This window comes from Macrotis lagotis, chromosome 1 (genome assembly GCF_037893015.1).
Source record: "Macrotis lagotis isolate mMagLag1 chromosome 1, bilby.v1.9.chrom.fasta, whole genome shotgun sequence".
NCBI lineage: Eukaryota > Metazoa > Chordata > Mammalia > Peramelemorphia > Peramelidae > Macrotis > Macrotis lagotis.
The window spans coordinates 804,921,388-804,942,726 of record NC_133658.1 but is presented as its reverse complement, the minus strand read 5'-3'; the positions used below and the strand labels follow the sequence as shown (position 1 = coordinate 804,942,726).

Here is a 21,339-nt window from a genome sequence, read left to right as displayed (position 1 = left end):
GGCTCTGCTGGGAGGGGAACTCTGGACCCCTTTCTCACCTGGTCACCTGGCCCGGGGGTGGAAGGTGGCCGTTTAGGATGGGGGTGATACAGGGAGCGACCGGTCCGGATTGGAAGCTTTGGGGCAGGATAGAAAAGGACAGCGTGGAATGAGAGGCGACAGGACAGGAGAGGAGAGGAATTGGGCAGCAGAGCCATCTAGGAAAAGAGGAAGCAGCCAGGAGAGGACTGAGATAATAACAGCGTTTCTTTCCCTAGCTTTTCATGGTTTACAAAGCACTTTTCTCCCTAGGGCCCCAAGAAGTAAGGGAGTATTAAATGTAACTCTCCCAAGTTAACAGATGAGGAAACTGAGGTTCAGAGTGCAGACACGATTGACCCGAGGTCGCACTAATTCACGAGTGGATGATCTTAAAGCTAGGATCCCTGACTCGAGATCTAGGCTACTGGGGGGGGGGGGGGGGGGGGAGAAAATGAATCAGATTCACTGAGGCTGGGATTCAGACAGAAGTCTTCTGATTACAGTGCTCTTTCCAACATTCTGGCTGTCTCCAAGGAACCTGGGCAGGAAAGGGTTAAAACACTAGTTAGGGCCCAATGGAAATTGAGAGAGTTTAAGTGAAGATGTCCCATTAGCTAAAGTAAAGGGCTAGATTGAACTGGGAAGGTGGAGGGTAGCAGAAGGGTAAATCTGAGGCATTGTGGATTGGAAGACTAGATGTAATAGGAAAGTTGGAAAGAAAAATGGATACAGAGCAAAGACAATATATGATGAGAGAAGAGACTTTGAGGCGAATAGGAATGAGAGACCTTCTGAGGAACAGAAAGTGGAATAATGTTGGTCATTGCTAGGCAGCTGTAGTCCCCTCTCTGGTTAGAACTCATCTGAAATACGCTTTCATTTTGGGCACACAACTTTTTAGGAAGGCTATTCATAAACTTCAAAATGACCAGGATGGTGGAGGTCTTCAGATCATGCCAGGTGACTGTTTTAAACCAACTTTGTATTTATGGAAGTTAGGTCATAGATCTCCAGTTAGGAGGGACCTTGAAGGCTTTTTCCTCCAACTCCCTCCAACAGCTTAAGAAACTGAGAGCCAGTAAGTTAAGTGATTTACTTGTTGTAAGTACCACAGGTAAGATTAAAACCAAGGCTCTCTGACTCTCGGATACTTTTTATGTAATTTTTTGTGTGTAATATATACATACATACATGTATATGAATTATTTTTCTATGTATGTGTTCCATAGACTATAAATTCCTTAAGGACAGTAGCTTTCATTTTTGTCTTTGTATCTTCAAATCACCTAGCACAGTGCTTTCTGTCACATAGTAGACAGACTTCTGTTAAGGAGACTTACTAGAAGCTTTTGGTTGAGAAGAAAGGATTTAAAGGGGACAAGAAAACGATCTTCTATTATTTGAAGGACTGCCATGTGGAAGAGGGAATAGATATGTTCTGTTTGGTCATGATGGGTACAATTAGGACCTGTGGGCAGAAATGGTCCTGTGAAAGGCTGCCCAACAACAGGATGGAGTGTGTCATGAGATAGTGAGCCCCTGTCCCAGGATGTATTAAGCAGAGTCTAGATGGCTGCTCGTCAGGAATAGTGGAGTTGGCTTATGCCTCGGTCATTGGTTCTGTTGCATCATCTATGAGAGCTCTTCCATGCTAACTTAGGTTCAAAACCTAGCACCAACTTATACTGTATGACTGGGCAAATCACCCAATCTTTCTGAGTTTCAGCCACCACAACTTGGGCAATAATGTTTTTATTACCATCTTTACGGTCACTATGAGGAAAGTATATTCTAAAACTATTAAACATGTAAAATCCATATTCTGTGGAATTCTATGTTTTTATATAATCCTTTACATGAACTAGAAGAGAAACTGAGGAGTCTTGCCAGACCAAATGTGTTAAAAGCTTCATATTTGAACTGGACAATTCCTATTCAGGGCAGCTGGATATATTAGCTCCTGTTCTTTTCCATCTGCCTTCCTATGCAGACAGAAAGAAGAGTTAGAGCAGCTTCTGGGTTCCAGAGAGAGAGAGAGAGAGAGAGAGAGAGAGAGAGAGAGAGAGAGAGAGAGAGAGAGAGAAACAGAGGTGTGTATCTGTGTGTGTGTCTGTATGTGTCTCTGTGTGTGTGTGTGTGTGTGTGTGTGTGTGTGTGTGTGTGTGTGTCAGAGAGACTGGCAGATTATAGAGCAATTAAGAGAAGGGGGAGAATAAAGGGAGTTTCAGAGCATGTCTACATAATTTGTAAGACTCCTTTCCAGGTAACTGCTTGCCATAAAAGGAAGTAATATTCTCATATTTCTACTGCTAGGTTCTCTTAGTCATAACTGGCCACAGAGGCCAGGGAGAGCATGGTGGGAGGAGGGGAGAGGAAAGTAAACTAGGGTCTTAGTCATTCAGCAAATTCTTATTATTTATTATATGCAAAGTCCTTGATTACAGGACAGATAAAACATTAGTTCTTTTGTCTCATTATTCCAGGGAGAGGAAAAAGATACATATACAAATTATGATAAAAGGAAAGAGAGAACAGCTGAAAGGAGAGATCCTGATAAAGTCCTGTGGAGAATCTCAAGGAGGGAGAGAGATTTGACCCTGGCTGGGGAGGGTGAGGCCTGTTTGTTGTCAGGGTAGGCTTCAAGATTGGACATAACCTCTGACTTGGGCCTCTAAGGATGGGGCTTGAGTGTAAAGAGGGTTAGTCTGTTATTCCAGGATCACAGAGTTGTAAGAGACCTTAGTACAACCACACATTTTAGTCCAAACCAATTATTTTAAAGACAGAAAGAGTTAAGTCTCAGGGAAGAGAAAGTAACTTGGCTGGTTTCCAGTAATCAGTATTACAGGTGGGGTTTGAATTCACATCTTCTGACTGAATCCATTTTCTTCATCCCATTCCCCTATACTGTTAGACCTCAGCATGCACAAAAACAGAGGGGAGAGAGAGCAGGACAAAAATGTGAATTCCAGTGAAATGTCCAGCCTTGAAAGTAGGGAGAGATAAAACTGAAGAGAGATATTCTTTGAGTCCCAGATAGAGAGTCTTGAATGCCAAAAAAGGAGTTTACCCTTTGTTTAGTAGTTAGTATAAAATGCTATGTAGCACTAAAACTAATATAGATGGAAAATTTTAAGTTATGGGAGAAATTTATAGCTCTAATATTTTAATAATAGTTCATGAAAATTACCCAACCTGTTTCTAAAATGGCTCTGAGATTTGACTGTTGGGTTAAATGAGCCACTCTGACCTCGGTTAACCAAATAAAGTCAAATTTTTAATATTAGTGGCAGTAGTGTTAAGAGTGATAGATTTGAAGTCAGAGAACCAGGAGCCAAATCCCACCTGCCATTTACTTCCTGTTACTTTAAACCATTAGCTTAACCTTCCTGGGCCTCAATTTCTTCATTTGTAAAATGATTTACCTCTAAGATTTCTTTCATCTTTATAACTATGATCCCATGATCCTCCTTTCCTGCAATAGGGAAATATGATTGTATTCTCCCTCACAGGCAGGAGAATCTAAAGGGTGAAAATAACAATTTTGAAAGTTAATAATAATAACTAATCTATAATTTTATCAGATTGGAGAGATCTCTCAGCCATGGAGATTGTAGCCTATCCACACCCTAATAAATAGTTCTTTATGAATTATCTGGCTAGAAACAAAAAAAAAATACCCAATGACCAGTCTCTGGACTATAGCCTTTGCTGCATCACATTAGGCCAAGGCTTTGATGACAGGCACATAGTTTTGTTGTTATTTCATCGTTTTCAGTGTCCAATGCTTCATGACCCCCTTTGTGAGATTTCCTTGGCAAAGATTCTGGAATTGTTGGTCATTTCCTTTCTCCAGCTCATTTTATACACAAGGAAACTGAGACAAAGAGATTCATCCATGGTCATGCAATAAGTGTCTGAGATCAGATTTGAACACAGCTCTTTCTGATTCTTGTCCACTTGCCATCCAGTTGCGCATAGTTTAGTCCAAGCCTAAGGCAGTCTTTCCAGAGTCTTGCCAGTGACAACACATTCCAGACCTTGGCATCTAATTGCATAGCCATCGAGAGCCAGTGTCACCTATTAGGCATGAGGAGGTACTGGAAGACTCTTGGTATATCAATAGCTCTTATCAATGTGGTGTTCCCTCTAGTGATACATATAGCAACCCATCTTTATCTGCCATTTTTATCCTTTCTGGAGAAATAGGTCCATCATACTTGTTTAGGTCCTCCTGTAAAGAGTTATTCTTCTCATCTTTGTGAAATTCTTCCTACATCAACTAACGTTATGTGGATCCCAAAAGACCATTCCAAGTGAATAAAAGCTAACTCCAGCCACGTAAATGGGCCATCTTTTTTCTAGTCATTCATATCTCTGATGACATACTTCATGCCCATTGCTCCTGAACAATGCTTCTTTTTCTATATGTTGCTATCTGCTCAGGCCCACTATGTACCTCCCCATTGCCTTTGGTCAATACTCAACTTCATTTCTTTAGAAATCACAGTGCTCCACACAAAGTTTGGCACTTTTATGTCTCATAGATATATATCACTGGTAGAATATAGGTGTTTTGGTTTTTCTAAGGGATCTTTGTTTTATATAAAAGTTTATAATTTTTGAAAGAATTATGGCATTCCCCCAAAGGCCATCCATCCCAATGTATGCTCCACATCATACTTTATCTCACTTGATGGTTTCAGTAGCTATGAGGTATAACTAAAAGGTAAGAAACATCATAGGATCATAGATTTAGAACCAGAAAAGACTTTAGCAACCCATTTATTTTATAGATGAAGAAACTGAGGCTCAAACAAGTTTAAAGACTTAGCCAGAGTCACAGAACTAGTAAGTAGCTGAGATTAAATTTGAACCCAGGTCTTACTGACTCAAAGTTCAGTACTCTGTCTACTATTCCTTACTGCCTCTTCATGGATCCATTGACTCATCAGTCTGGGTATTCCTTTGCACGGGTACAAATCTCTACTGATCTATGCCTTCATATCCTATGTAACTCTTGTCCTTTCTCTTAAAAAAAAGATTCATTAATAATCTATCAAGTGCACTGGAGGCTATCTTTGAGGTTTTTGAATAAATAAATAATGGCTACCAGTTCATTGAGTTGTTTGGTCATTTTCAGTAATGTCTGACTCTTCATGACCCCTTTTGGGGTTTTTTTTTGGCAAAGATACTAGAATGATGTGCCTTTCCTTCTCTAACTCATTTTATAGATGGGGAAACTGAGGCAAATAGCTTCTGAGACTTGCCTAGTGTCATTCAATTAATAAGCCTCTGAGATCAGATTTGAACTCATATCTTCCTGACTCTAGGCCTCACATTTTATCCACTGTGCTTACCTAGTGCATTTGGGTTATCCATATATTATTCATCACTATTGTATTATGATTAGTTCTCCTTTTTCACACACACAATCCTGATGTTAGTTTACATATAACGTAAGTGCAAGTCATCATCAGTACCATATCACAGCATACTGTTTAGAAATACCAGGTATCTTTCCATTGCCTTTTTGGGTTATCTACCATTTTGATATTTTAGAGATTGGAGTATTCGTGTTTTGCAGTCAAACAGCATCATATTAGAATATTGGAATTGAAAAGATGGACATTGGTATTGGAGAATTAGGTGGGATAGGAGTGACCATCCAAAGTACTATGCCCTATCTCAAATACAATCTAACTAATTCTTTTCCTTTTCCATTCCAAGCCCAGATCATTGCTTTACTGCTCTATCTGTCCAAAATGTACTGATAGGTACATAATTTGAGCAATATATCTTCTTCATATATGGTTTTCTGGCTGATCCTCTTTTGAAGTGCTATGGACCTAACTGAGAAGATCCTAGAGTATTATAGAGTTTGGTGCACTTAGCACAGTGATATCTATAAATCAGAGCAATCAGGGAATCTTATTTATAGGAAATCTGTCTTGTATTTGGATTTTGCACAGAATGTCCTCAATAACACTAGTCAATACTTTTGTTGGGTATCCATCTCTCTTTTTATTCCTTGACTTAGACTCAGAATCAGATTGTTAAATTGATATTTATCTTCTTCATGATTACTTCTTTCAAGGAATCATATGATTGTGACATATCATATGTCCCAAAAATCTTTGGGCATTCTTAGTTTTTTAATAAAAACTGCCCTTAGTCTTCTGAGTCACACTGTATAGAAGGAAGCTGCATTTTGATCTACTGAACCAAATGTTTCTTTGTAATATAGTAAACACACTGGGCTTTTGTATTCTCTGTACCTCTCTGTCAGGAGGATGATTAAAGATGTAATCTCCTATGGAAAGCTCTCTGTGAAATTCTATTTGTTCTCATGTTTTCACGACTATATGTATTAAAGGCCATTTTTTTATAGCAAAAAGTAAGGACATAATGCAATTATTGCTCATTTATTTGAAAAGGTCTATTAGATGGGCTGTAATAAATAATCTATATTTCCATTTTTTAAAAATCTTCACTTGTAGATACCTTGAAAATTGGTCCCTGAGTCCCTTTAAATTTTGTTATCACCAGACAGATTTAGCCTCTGCATTATTAGTTAGGTCTAGATTCTTTTCTGGGGGCAGTTAGGTGGTACAACAGATAGATTGCTGAAGCTGGAGTCAAGAAGCCTCATCTTCTTGAGTTCAGATCTGGCCTCAGTTGGTTACTAGCTGTGTGACACTTAACCTTGTTTGCCTCAGTTCCTTATCTATAAAATGAGCTAGAGAAGGAAATAGCAAGCCACTGCAGGACCTCTGCCAAGAAAACCCCAATTGAGGTTACAGAGAGTCAGACAAGACTGAAATGATTCAATACAACAATGAGCTGGAGAAGGAAATGGCAAACCATTCCAGTATCTTTGCCCAGAAAACCCCAAAAGGTTTCACAAAAGATCCAACACAACTGCAAGCAACTAAGCAACAAACAAAAGCCTCTCGTCCCTCCTGATCTTCTTAAGTTACATTTTCACTTCTCCAGAAAGCATTGGTGCTGAGGTATTAGTCAAAATGTGGTGTTCCCATTGTCATCAAGGATAAAAATAACTACCAAAACATTGTCAAGGCAGTTCCACTTTGTAATTATTTTTTATTCTTTTAGTTTCACTTATAAATGCTCTTGGTATATTTTGTTTTTTTGGAACCTCATGCCAAACTTTCTTTTCTTTTCTTTTTTGTTTTTCTTTTTTGCTAGGCAATGGTGTTAATTGACTTGCCCAAGGTCACACAGCTAAGTAATTAAGTTTGTGAGGTCAGACTTGAACTCAGGCTATCCTGACTCCAGAGCTGGTGCTCTATCTACTGTGCCATGTGACTGCCCAAACTTTCTTTCGTCTCATTTTTCTTAGACTGCTCCTTTTTGTTTTGTGAGACACTGCCATAATCATAACCTTCCCCTATAAATCTTTGCAAGAGATTCTCCCTTAGGGGCCACATCTTTGCTTGACAAGGGAAATCAAATATGTGCTGACTGACTGAAGCAGCTTCTAGCTTCATTTGGTCTTATTATTGTGACGGTTTTATATTCTCTAAGAAATGGTGATAATCAGGGCCAATTTCTTTTATCCATTTCTCTTTTTATCATAGCCAACTACTTGTTTGAATGAAAGAGGTTAGAACTGTGGTAACTGAATGTACTAGTGTTCTAATTTGGTGTTAATTTTGATCTTCAGTATTATCTAATTAGTATTTGTGATATTATACAACTATGAGATGTCTTTGACATCTATAAGCTATTGATACCTTTGATTTTTTTCCTGAATTGTTTTCATATCATTTTTACCAGTGTTCCTGGAGTCAGCATTTGAGTGAAGAAATCATTCACATAATTTTACTTGATTTCTAGAATTTTGAGTTTTTCATAATAGTTCTTTATTTCTCCACCCTCTGGTATGGATGTGGGCACATAAGATATAGTTATTTTCACAATGGTCTATTTTTTTACAATTGCTATGAGCTGGCCTCTGACATTTCCTAGCTGTGTGACCCTGGGTACTACTACTCTATCCTGCCTCTTTATGGATTCATTGTGAAAATATTCCATGAAATGACATTTCTTATTAGCTTTGAGTGTCCAATGAAATTAACTCCTTTATTTGCCTCTGAGGAAAAACTATCAGTCATCCTTTCCTTTCCTTACACATTTCTAACATTTTCTGACCATTCATTGGACAAAAATTTCCCATTTAGAGTATCAACAGTTGAATTAATGCTTATCAGATAGATACTACAGTTATTATCATCTTTATTTTACAGCTACAACTCAAGAAAGTTGTGACTTAACAAAATCATCCAGTTAATTAGTGCTGGAGTTGGGATTTAAACATAGATCTAAATCCATTGTTCTTTTCTCTGTACCACAACTGACATTAAAAAAAATACTGATAAAACACAGGGAGAAGTTCTGCCTCAGTCTTTCCCCTAAGCAGAGTGATGCTCATATTTCATAGAAGGGGCCCCTTGGAATAATAAGCTGAATGATTTGTGATGGCTGACTATGATATGTAACCGAATGTGGTGGCTGCTTGTGGTCTTTGAAATATGATGAAAAATGAGAGAAGTACAACAGTATTTGGAGTTCGATAATGTTCTAGCTTTCAAAAATGCTAAAAGGTTCACCTGTTTCAAGTATAGATTAGGCAAGTTGACTTTGATTTCTGGCAAAATTCTGGAATGAATCATTAAAGGGACGGTTTGGGTAGCAGCAATCGCTAAGAGCTGGTGTGAGGAAGAGTTGTGTCTGAGTTCATTTCTTTTTTCATAATTTGTATAGTGTAGATAATATAGGAAATTAGAGGAACACTAAAGACATGATATATCAACATTTCTACAAGAATTCATATCTAAGTGTACAACAAGGAGAAATGTGGGCTAGACAATAACTTTAGTGAACCAAAACTAGTTTAAATGACCAAACCCAAAGAGTGATTAATGAATCTCTGTCTTGTTGGATAGACGTCTCTCACAATACAATTATCCCAGAGATTTGTTGTAAATTCTGTACTATTTAATATTTTTATCAGTGGCTTAAATGAAGGTATAGATGGTATATATAAAATTTACAAATGACACAATACTTAGAGATGTAATCAATATGTTGCATGGCCTTAAGGGTTGAGCTCAGGATAAAGAATGATCTACCTTGATAAGACAGATAAAAATTTAGTAGGGATAAATGTAAAATTCTACACTTGAATCTAAAAAGTCTATTACATTACATGAGCACAATATGGGGCAAACATGGCTTGACAAAAGCTTATGTAGAAAAGATTTAAGAGTTTTAATGATTTAGAAGCATATCAAGAATTAGGAGGGTGATTCAAAAGCCAAAAAAGGCGAATGCCATTCACTGTAAACTAAATAGAGAAGCAGAGTTATCAAATCAAAGGACAGGATAGTCTTGCAGTCATCTAAATAGGCCGCATGTGAAGTACTGCATTTCATTCAGGGGCCCTAGGACATTTTAGGAAGACACTGACATATTGGTTGGGACCCCAGAGAGGGCAACAAGGTTGGTGAAGGAAATGGAAACCATGGCATACAAGGGCCATTTGAAAGAATGAAAGAAACGGGAATTTTTAGACAATAGAAGAGAAGACTAAGGAGAGAGAGAGAGTAGCTATCTTAAAGTTCTTGAACAAGTGTCATATAAGAAAGATTAGATTTGCTATTCTTGGCTCAGAGTACAGAATCAAGAACAATTATTTATAAGGAGATTATAAGGAGATGGATTTTAGTTTGTTCTTAGGAAACGTTTTCTCACAATCATCCACAAGTGAAATGGATGACAGAGTCATAACTCAGTCTGGGCAACCCAGAGTCTTGCCCCTAGATGTTTATAGGGTACCTGACAGTTCTCTCGCATGGGTATTTCTTTTCCTGCCCATCTCACCCCCACTCCCTGTACACAGTAGAAGTCTTTTCCTAGGAGAGGTTTTGTCCTCCATTAACAGGTTTGAATCCTCTTATTCTAGGCCAGGCTTCATATACCCCTATGGCCACATCTCAAGTGAGCCTCTATTCCTGCTCACTACTCTTGGTTTTCACAAGTTCATAATTGCTTGCTACATCTCTGACAGGCTAAGATTTTCAAATGGAGATTTCTGAAGTTCCTTCCTTCTCCATAACTATGGAATTCTGTAAGATGGGTTTTTTTTTAATTTGAAGAGAGAGGAAGCAAAATGCACCATTGCAGCCAGAGAGTGACTGGGTTGAAGATTCAGGCAGAGCCAAACACTGAATGTATTGTATCCCTTTGCCAGCTTCTGAGGGCTCAGCTCTTCTTTAGGGAATGCCCAGATTCCTGGCACTCCTGGCTTTCCTGGACTTAAACAGGCTCCTCCACCCCTTGAGTCTGGTTTCCTTCCAGATCTGCAAACCCAAAAGTCTCTTGGAATTGAACTGAGCTGGTTCCAAATGGGAGTGGAGGTGGTGGGGGATACAGGGAGTTCAAGTTGTTTCATTTTCTTCTAAAATGAGAGGGAGTTGACTACTTGATTTCTATAGCCCCTTTTAGTTCTGACATTTTATGTCCAAAGATTGTCTTAAACTCCAAGATTTTATGTTCCAAATTCTTTTCCATCTCAAAGGCTTTGACTTTCTCCGTTCTAAGTTCTCTCCCAGTTGTGAAATTCTATATTCTGAGAACTGTCCCAGCTCCCAAATGCTCTGAAATTCAGTGTTTCAAGGTCCCTTCCAATGTTGATATTCTATGTTTTGAAGTCTTTCACAGTTCTAACATCCTTTTTCCTATGAAGGTTCCCTCCATTTCTAATATCCTATGTTCTAAAGTTTTCCAGCTCTAACATTCTTTGCTCTATGCTTCCCTCCATCTTTAAATTCTATGTTCTAAGGTCTCTTCTAATTCTAACATTCTATATATTAGCTCCCTTCTGTTGTTGCTCACTTGTTTCAGATTCTTTGTGACACCCCCCACACACACACAATCTGGGGTTTTCTTGGCAAAAACACTGGTATGGTTTGACATTTCCTTTTCTAATGGATCCATTTTGTCAGGCAATCAGATTAATTGAGTTGTCCTGGGTCACACAGCTAGGAAATGTCTGAAGTCATATTTGAACTCAGGTCTTCCTGATTCCAGGCCCAGTTCTCTATCCACTGAACCACCAGTTGCCTCCGAAGCTCCCTGCTAGCTTAAACATTTTTTTAATTTTTTTTTTCTGCTTAGCCAAAATGTGAAAGCAAAAGGGTGGCATGAAAAAAAAATCCTGATCTTGAAGTCAGAAAACCTGAATTCTGTTCTCAGAACTTCCTCTAATTTGCTGTGAGTCATTGGTCAAGTCCCTTCTTTCTAGGTCTCAGTTTTGTCACCTGGAAAATGAATGGGAACTGGAATAGCTTGGTCTTCAAAGGACCTTCCAATTCTAGAGTGACTGAAGCAAAAAAAGCTCTTTTTATCCCTTGGATTTATAATCTCCCCTCCTGAGCACGTGAACCCAGGCAACAAACATTTCCTAAGCTCCCTCTATAGGAAGGAGCCTATTGCTTGGAGCTGTGTGAGAAACATGAAGAAGATACCATACCTGCCCTCATAGATATCCACAGACCATTTGAGAGAAAATCAATCAATCAACCAGTATGTATTAAATGCCTACAGTATACCAGACTCAGGAAATACATATATAACAATGAATCAATCCTAGTTTCAGAGTCCACATTCCAGATAACACAAACATATACAAATAATTACAAAGGGGCATTTAGGAGAGGAAGGAATGTATTTATGAAAATGTAACTGAACACCTAGTATCTCTGCTCTTCCAGGGCAAGCTTGAATCCCTAGATGAATGGGGACCTTTGATGGCTCTAGCTTATAGAATCCAAAAATATCAGAATTCCTGGAGCCATCATTGGACGTCGAGGGCAGCTCCCCTATCAGTGCAAGCCTGTAGTTTTTGCTTGACTTGACTTGTCAGTGAAGAGTGTGGGTCTTTGAGTGAAGATATATAGGCCAGTATGGGTTGGCAACTGTGTGGCACTAGAACACAACGCAAGAAGTCAAGCCATCTATCACTAACTTGGGTGGCCTGGGGCAATAAAGGATAATAATAATAATAGCAATAATAACATCTAGTCTTTATATGGTGCTTTGTTACCTCATTTGATCTTCACAATTACTCTGGGAGGAAAATGCTATTATTATCCTCATTTTAGAGTTGAAGAAACTGAGACAAACAGAGGTTAAGCAACTTCCTCAGGACACATGGCTGGTGTCTAAGACAGGATTTGAACCCAGTTCTTCCTGACTCCAGATCCATTACTGTCCATTATACCATGCTACATTTTGGGTCTTTCTTTCCTGGGTAAAAGAGGCAACCAGACATCAGTCCTCTTCCATTTCTCAGACTGAATGAACGTGGGTTGGGGTGTGCGGCTTGGGTGGTGTCTCTGCCTCTCCCTACCCAGTTGGAATTGTACCCCTGAGTCAGACAACTCTGCAACTAATCATAGTCCTACTCATTGGGTATTAAATTTCCAGACAAATAGTGCTGAGTCAACTGTTTAAAAATCCAGGAAAAATAGTGCCCAATGAAATTAGCATCTTCATTTCCTGATTGGCCATGGAGGCACTCCATGGTCTGTCCTAGACAGGCAGACACCCACGCTGTGGGTGGGCTTCCTTGCCTTCCTGTCTACTTTTCCCTGGAGGGCCTGTGGTGGTAAGTTGGCAGAAAACTTCTTTCTGTGGTATTCTCCCATAGGGTTCATTGTTTTCATCACTCCTACTTCCATAGCTTTTTATAGGGGTTTTTTTCCCATAATAAATCTTGAGTGTAGTAGTGCAAATGTGTCATCTCCCTTTTACAGGTGAGAAGACCCAAGTTTGTCTATGTTCGCTCACAGTAGGCAAATGACTGACCTAATGGTTCGTTTCTTCACTGTGGTATAATGGAAAGAGTGCTGAACTTAAAGAAATAAGCCTTGAGTTCTAATTCTAGCCTTGACAATTACTTCTTAGTTGTTTTTGTTGTTATCTTCATCATTGTTGTTGTGGTTGTGGTTGTTGAGTCATTTCAGCCATGTCCAAGTCTTCAGGACCCCATTTGGGGTTCTCTTGGCAAAGATACTGGAGTGGTTTGCTATTTCCTTCTCCAGCTCATTTTACAGATGAGGAAACTAAGTTAAGTATGATCCAGGATCATACAGCTAATAAGTACCTGAGGTCATAGTTGAAGTCAAGTCTTCCTGACTTTTTTATCTACTGTGTGCCCTCTAGCTTTCCCTTCTTAGACAAATCACTTATCTCTGGGTCTGATCAGTAAAATGGAGATTTGATGACTGGACTCCTGAATGCCTTCTCCATGAGATTACCTTTCATTTACAATAGTTTGCTTGCATACACCTAGTTCTTTGCATGTTGCCTCCCCTATTTCTGACTGCCTCAGTTTCCTCATCTATAAAATGAGAATCATAATAGCACAAGAATCAAAAGGTTCTTGCAAATTTCAAATGAAATAAAAATATGTAAAATGCTCTCATCCAGTGCATGGTGCTGAATAAATAAATGCTTTTTTCCTTTCCCTTCCCTTCCCAATTATAATGTGAGCTTTGTGAAGGTAGAGACCAAGTTTTAACTTTTTTTTTCCATATCCTTAGGGTTTAGCCCAGGGTCTGACATACAATTAGCACTTAATAAGTGCTTGTTGACTGACTGACTAGTTCTATAATCCTATGATTTAGAGACATTCAAGAGAAAAATTATTAGATTTAGAGGCAGAGGATCTGAGTTTGAACCTATGTTCTACCTCTCCCTCAGTCTCCTCAGCTTTAAAATTAAGGAGTTGAACTCATTGATCCCTAATTCTAGTTTAAGTTTTTGAACCATTGCCTCACAGAGAGCAATACCTTATTGATGAGAAAGGCTGCAGTGATGCAGTAAGCCATACAACAAATGGCATCACTGCTACCCAGGAGATTTTTGCTCCAATTCAGTACATTGTGTAAAAAAGATGAAGTCCAGTAAGAAGCTGATCCCCTCTGCAATGCCTGAAGACTTGTCTAAGGGACTCCTCAGCAGTAGGTGCACTAGTCTAAAATCAAGAGTATAGAGCTATCCTAAAACCACAGAGCCCAGATCTAGAGCTGGAAGGACCTTGGAGGTCATCTAGGCCACCCCTGGTTTTATAGAAGAGGAAAGGTTAAGTGACTTCACAAGCAATAAGTGGCAGAGCTAAATTTTGAACTCAGGTCCCATGACTTTTTTCCACTATGACAATTCACCTTTCACAGATACAGCAATCTAGGAAAAAAAGATACCAGGCAACTTTCAACTTATCAGTTATATATGGTAATGATATTTGATATTGAAGAAGAAGAAGTTGATATTTATAGAGATATTAAATATAGATATTTAATTACTCTAAATATCTATTATATATATATATATAATTTAATATTTGTAAAGTATTATCAGACCAAGCAAATGGATTATCTTATTTGAGTTTCATAACAACCCTGCAAAGCAAGGAGCTATAAGTATTATCATCCCAAATGGGATCGTTTGGGTCATATGCTAGGTAATATAATAGAGAGAGCATGGGACCTGGAATCAAACTTTAGAAACCAACTTTAGATACTAGCTGGGCAACCAAGGACAAATCACAGTCTCTGTTTACTTCAGTTTTCTCAGCCATAAAATGGGGATAATAAGCACTTACCTCATAGAGTTGTTATAAGAATCAAATGAGATAATATTTGTAAAGTGCTTAGCATGGTGGTTGGTACATAGTTTATCATATATACATGTTCAAATAAATGTTTATTCTCTTCCTTCATTTCACAAATGAAGAAATTAAGGCATAAAAGCGTTAAGTAATTGCCTGTGATTTTATAGCTAGCAAACAGTGCAAGATGGGATTAAAAACCTAGATCTCCCTGATCTGCTATATCCACCCAGCTAAGTAAGCCAGCTAAGGGTGCACACAAAGGTTGGCATGATTTGTTCAGTCCTTGTGGACTCCTCATTAACTCTAGTTGCAGCCCCTCTCTCCTGGCCCCCACCTTTGGAGAAAGGGTTCTAGTGTCATCAACCTTCCTCAGCCACACAACTGCTAAGTGGTTGAAGGAATTGGGAATGCCTATCCTTGATAAGAAACAACTTAAGAGGGACTTAATGATTATTTAATTCACTTATCATTTATTATTTGGTATTAGAGCATTAAGCTCATGGAACTCAATGGGTCATGTTGTCTTCCTTCCTCATTTTTAAAATGAGGCTAATGAGGCCCAGAGGCAAGAAGTGACTTGGCTGAACTTGGGTTGTGGTAAGCAACAGAGCTGGGAGTCTTTTAATTCCAAATCCAGCATTTTTTTCTGTTCTGTTACTTTGCACATGTCATGGTCCTCTTCACTTCCACAAATGCAGGAATTTCGTTCTTCATTTAAACTTTATATTTATACCCTAATTTCTATCAGTGTTTGACACATGGTAGTTATCAATAAGCATTTATCGAATTTATGTTGTATTGAATTATAGAAGAAAAGACAGTGATGAAAGACATGATTGCTATCTTTGAGTATCTGAAAAGCTTTACCTGGAAGATAGGTTTAAACTTGTTTGGTGGTAAAACAATGGGGAAGTAGATTTCAGTTCAATAACCATTTGTGGTTATTTCAATCATATCTGACTCTTCCTGACTCCATTTAGAGACTTTTTTTTTTTTAGGTTTTGGTTTTTTTTGCAAGGCAATGAGGTTAAGTGGCTTGCCCAAGTCCATACAGCTAGGTAATTATTAAGTGTCTAAGGCCAGATTTGAACTCAGGTACTTCTGACTCTAGGCAGTGCTCTATCCACTGCGCCACCTAGCTGCCCCTTGTTTGGGGTCTTCTTGGCAGAGATAGTAGAATGGTTTGCCATTTCCTTCTCCAGTTCATTTTACAGATAAAGAAACTGAGACAAAGAGTTAAGTGACTTGTCCAGAGTCATACAGCTAGTAAGTATCCAAGGCTAGATTTAAATTCAAGTCTTTCTGACTCAGAACTCTAGCTACTGAACCACCTAGCTGTTCCAACTTCTAACAATTCAAACTCTCTAAAAGTTGAATGGATTAACTCAGGAAATGAGTTTTTGATCACTGCTGGTGTTCAAATGGAGGCTAGATGATCATTTGTTGGAGAAACAAATAGTGGCCATCATAGTGCACAGAACATTGGACTTGTAGTCAAGAAGATCTAAATTCGAATCCAACCTGAGAGACTTACTAGCTGTGTGATATTGGACAAATCCGTTAATCTCCCTTGGTCTCAGTTTCTGCATCTGTGAAATGGGGGATAATAATAACACCTATCTCCTTGAATTTTTGTGGGGATAAAATGCAAGTGACGAAGATGATAACGATGATGATAATGACACTTTAGAGAGGATTCCCTTTCTAGTATTTGTTTAGCCATGGCCAGTTATTTGTGGACCACACTTTCCATGGGACATTCTTGGCAGAAATACTGGAGTGGTTTGTCCTTTTCTTCTCCAGTTTTAGGCAAGGGTTAATTGAGTTGTCTGGGGTCATACAACTAGTAAGTTCCTGAGGTCAAATTCGAACTCTGGTTTTTCTGACTCTAGGCCTAGTGTTCTATCTACTACACCATCTAGTCAAATCTTACCACCCACCCAATTTTGATATGTATTGACTTAAATTGTTTCTAAAATCATAGTTATAGAAGAGGAGACCACTCCCCACCTTCCCCTACAGACACACACACACACACACACACACACACACACACACACACACACACACACACAATCTCCTAAGAAAACTAAAGCTCAAATAAAGGTTATGTGATTTGCTTAAATTTAGATGAGTAAGAAGTATCAAAGATGAGTTTTGAACCCAGATTCTCTAACTCCATTAACTCTAATTAATTAATTCTCTAACTCTAACTCTAATTAAGCCCTCTTTCCCACTGTACCATAATGCTACTCCCCTTTTGAGAGCCTGTGAACCAGTAGATTTTTGTGACCATAAGGTTAGAGCTAGAAGGGACCAGTACATGTTAATGTCTGTTAATGTCTGACCTAATAGAAGACAACTGAGTTCTCAAATCTGCTTCTTTATTCAATCTGTTTTGTCACTTTGGTTAAAACATATGAAGAAAATTCGACCTCACATAGATATGTAGTTGAAAAGGGGAAGAGTATTTTAATGGGCAAACATTGTCTTAGTTTATTATGAAAATAGTTTTGACATTGAGGACCTTCTGAAAGAGATGCAGCAACTGCTTCAGGTTCATGGACCACATTTTGAGAATAACTGGTTTAATAATAACTGACATGCATAGCTTTGCATATATTATCTCATTTGAGCCTCCTAGCAAATCTGAATATACAGTATATTCAGTATACAGGTATTTATCTCTGTCAAAGGCAGCTAAGCATTACAGTGGATAGACATTGGTCCCGGAATCAGTTCATACACTTAGGAGCTGTGTGACCTTGGTCAAGTCACTTTATTGCTGTCTGCCTCAGTTTCCTGCTCTGAAAGATGGTGATAATAATAACTCCTACCTCAGAGGATTTATTATAAATGCTTGTTTCCTTTCTTCCATTTTATAGGCGAGGAAACTTAGTTTCAGAACAGCTGAGGGCCTTGTCCACAATTACACAGCTAATAAGTGACAGGTAGAATTTTAGTCAGATCCAACACTTTAACTATTACACCTCACTTACCCAAGAGTAACCCAGTCTCAAGAGTCTATGTGATAACCAAAGAAATAAGGGCTAATGAGTGAGGAGAATTTCCAAAGGTGAATGATAGGGAATAGCCCTAAGTAGATAAGCAGCAGAGGATTATAAAGACTGAAGGAAGAATAAGAAAATCCTCAGAAAGAAATCAAAACTCACTGAATATAGGAAAATAATTATAATAACATTGCTGCTTTATTTGTTTATCTTTAAAGAAATTAGATTTTGTTTGAAGAATTTCACAACATTCAGGATATAAATGTCTAGGCCTTGGGGGAAATGTTAACCAATTATATTTCTTTTATTATTATTATTGTTATTTGATATTATTGGCAAGTGGTTTATGTTCCTCAGAGCCTGGGGAAGCTTAATGGAGAACAACATATAAAGATTCATCACCATCATCCTGCATCTTCTTTTAGTTTATGCTCTGCTAAAAATATAATATGACCCACAAGTAAATCACCATCACCCCAGGCCTCAGTTTTCCTAACTGTAAACTGATAGAACTGGACTGGATAAAGGGATCTCAATTTGAAGTCCATGTGCTGTTTCTTGCTGGGGCTTTTTTTGGTTGTTTTTTTGATAACTGCATTTCAGTGTAATTGGTTTCCATGGTAATCTTGTGTGTCTCATTTTATGACGTTAATGCAGTACTCTGAGAAGAGTCCACAGGCTTCATCAGACTGCCAGGGCATCCATTACACCACACATAAAAGATTAAGAGCCTGTGGCAAGATGATTTTTAAAAGCCCCCTAAATTCTAACATTCTGTATTCTGAGGTCTCTTTCAACAAGAACAGCAGCATCTTTCTTGGTTTTGAGATTCTTTCCAAATGCAGAATCTGTGTTCTAAGATCTTTTCCAGTTCTAACATTCTGTTCTAGGGGCTTTTCCAGTTATACAGTCGGCAAGCATTTATATAGTGCTTTCTATGTACCAGGGACTGTGCTTGGGCACAGTCCTTTTGTAGTCAGGCAGTGAGTCAACCAGAGCCAGACATCTTGGTCAGTCAGGTCTTAAGGACAAGCACTAGTCTCAATTATGTAAGCATTTATATACCATCTACTGTGTACCAGACACTTGTTTGGGGGGTGGGAATGAAAATAAGCATTTAAATACAGCCACTGTGCTAAGCTCTGCTATTTCTAATTTTTAAATTCTTAGTGGAAAGTTGTGATTTCTGCCCTAAATTCAATTCTGTTTTCTTATTTTAAGACAAAGGAATTTCAACTCTGGATTAGGTTACAAGGGGACAGTTTGTTGTTGATTATGCTGTTAGTCCACAATCAGAAACCTCAGAGAAAGATAGTTCTCCTTTTGGCCTTTTGTAGTCAGGCAGTGAGTCAGCCAGAGACAGACATCTTTTTGAAATTTCTTATTTTCTCAGTCGGGGGAGAGGATTCTCTCTTTCCTCTGGTATTACTGGCTCACTTTTCCTATATACCATAATATTTATTCAATGAGCTTTGATTTCTTATTGAGGTTTTACTTATTCTTCCTTCTGCTTTTAGAATCCTCTGCAGCTTATCTGCTTTTGGGCTAGGTTTTTATCCCCTTTGGAAATTCTCCTGACTTGCTAGCCCTTATTCCTTTCTCTTATTGCATAGACTCTTGAGACTGGGTTACTCCAAAATAGACTCCTTTTCCTATTGAGTAACATGGAGGTCCTTTCCTAAATAGCCTGGAGGAAAAAACTGGCCTCACTTGGATTTCTGGGCCCCTTTTCCTCAGGCCACATCTTTTGGTCCCCTTTTACCTGCAGCTCTGATGGCCATAAGGCATGTCTTTCCATATGCTAGAGTTTTCAGTTTTCTTTCCTTCTTCCCTCTGAGGGATTCGGCATGATCAATGTCTGTTGCCTGTTTTGTGGTTGGAGGGGCAGAGGTAGTTTGGGAAGAATCATTGCTGTGGAGGATCACTGCATCTAGACCCATTTAATCATGAGTCAGTTCTAGTTAACTACAGTGGATAGAGCACTGACCTTGGAGTCAGGAGAATAGGGGTTTGAATCCTTCTTCAGACACTTGACTCATACTAGCTGTGTGACCTTGGGTAAGTCATAACTCTGATTACCTCACATCCAGAGCCATCTCCAGTCCTGATTCATATCTGATCATCGGATCCAAATGGCTCTGGAGGAGAGAGTGAGGCTGGTGACTTAGTACAGCACCCCCTCACACAAACCCAATTCACATGCTTGTTGTGGCATCACCTCCCTGATGTCATGGTCTTCTTCAAAAATGAAGGATGGTGCCGTGGATAGAGAACCGGTCCTGGAGTCAGGAGAAGCTGAGTTCATATTCAATCTCAGACACTTAATAATTGCCTAGCTGTGTGACCTTGGGTAAATCACAACCCTATTGCCTTAAATAAATATTTTTTTAGGTTTTTGCAAGGCAAATGGGGTTAAGTGGCTTGCCCAAGGCCACACAGCTAGGTAATTATTAAGTGTCTGAGACCAGATTTGAACCCAGGTACTCCTGACTCCAAGGCCAGTGCTTTATCCACTGTGCCACCTAGCTGCCCCTAAATAAATAAAATTTAAAAGAAAAATTTTAAAATAAGGACAAAATATTACTTGTGTTCACTGATAGGGAACTGAATGAGAGCTATTAAGTATTAAACATCATATCATTGGTCTTGATCCATGAAGTTTTTTTACTTTCTGTAGGCATAATGATATTTTTCCTTAATTATATTTGGCAGAAAATTCCTTTCTTTTGGGGTCTGGGATTTGAAAGAAGTACATAGGATACAACACTTTTGCCATCTTACTGGTGGCATCAGCCTCTGTCATCTTGTCACTTGTATGATGTTTAGAGCCACTGAAAGCATCTGAATGTTCCAAGAAGAGGACAAGCCCATGCCTTCACAGGATAAATAGGAAACCCCTGAATTCTATTCTCTTCAGCCAGCTGAAATCCAGCTTCATGGATCATCATCATCATTATAATAAATTACATAATTTCTATAGGACTTTAAAGTCTAAAAAGTTCTTCCCTCACAATACCTGCCCCCCCCCCCCAGGATTGGCAAGGTGATATAATCAAGACTATTTGTCAGATGAAACAGGACATGGAGAGGTAAGAGAGCTAGCCAACAGGCTCAGTGTCAGAGCCAGGTCTTCTGACTCCAGGGTTCTTCAGTAGTCATCATGCTCACCCAAGAGTCTCGTGAACACATATCACAGAGGAAGAAGTAAACCATGCCAAAGGAGTAATGCCACCACCTGCCTTCTAGCATCCTCTTCTGAATTTCTGCCCAGAAGGGAACAGCTGTGATCCTAATGCTGTTAACACCAAGGGCTTGGTGGGAAGAAAGGGGATTAGCAGCAGCTACCCTAAGGAGACTCCTTCAACCCCAAACACCCCACAGATGAAATGGAAAAACAGATGTTTTAGGAACCAGGTTCACAAAGTTCCTACTAGCATTTATTCCAACCATTCACAGAGCTCTTCTGCATCTGCTTGTCTGCCCAGTTATAAGAAGGACTCCTTGAACAAAGGAATTTCAACTCTGCATTAGGTTACAAGGGGACAGTTTGTTGTTGATCATGCTGTTAGTCCACAATCAGAAACCCCAGAGAAAGACAGTTCTTTT

The 21,339-nt window shown here is 38.9% G+C and overlaps 1 protein-coding gene across 1 annotated transcript in view; it reads left to right on the top strand.

Annotated features, from left to right (window-relative positions):
• Positions 1-21,339, top strand: part of KCTD21 (potassium channel tetramerization domain containing 21) — a 33,346-nt gene that overhangs the window by 80 nt on the left and 11,927 nt on the right. The gene's annotated exons all lie outside the window — the stretch shown is intronic.